The following is a 431-nucleotide window of genomic DNA, read 5'->3' as shown; positions in this document are numbered from 1 at the left end:
CCCCAAACACTCATGCACACACATAAGCACAGTATTCCCATCCAACCACACACAACGCAACCAGTTTTTAAGGTATTACCAATTACTTCATAACAAAGCCAAAACTACTTTCTCATCTCCAGCCTCACGATAAGCGACTTGGAATTAACTTGTTATTTTACGTGGAATATATCTTCCTTCGCTGCAAAAGGGGGGGGGGGAGGGCGGAACTTCTCTGTAAGGATGTTGGACATATATCCTGGAGGAGTATAAGGAGGAGTATAGGTAAATCCAGGCTGCTGCTGCTAGTTTTGGAGGGAATGCGTCACTAGTAAGGGAGTTGTATGACTGTATGCATTTCATAAAAGACACGGATATATCCTGTTCCACAAACACAATAAGTCTGTCTAAGGTTGCATATGCAGTATATATCTGTTTATGCGTGCATATGC

This window comes from Penaeus monodon, chromosome 20 (genome assembly GCF_015228065.2).
Source record: "Penaeus monodon isolate SGIC_2016 chromosome 20, NSTDA_Pmon_1, whole genome shotgun sequence".
In the NCBI taxonomy this organism is placed as follows: domain Eukaryota; kingdom Metazoa; phylum Arthropoda; class Malacostraca; order Decapoda; family Penaeidae; genus Penaeus; species Penaeus monodon.
Note: the sequence above shows the minus strand (reverse complement) of the source record.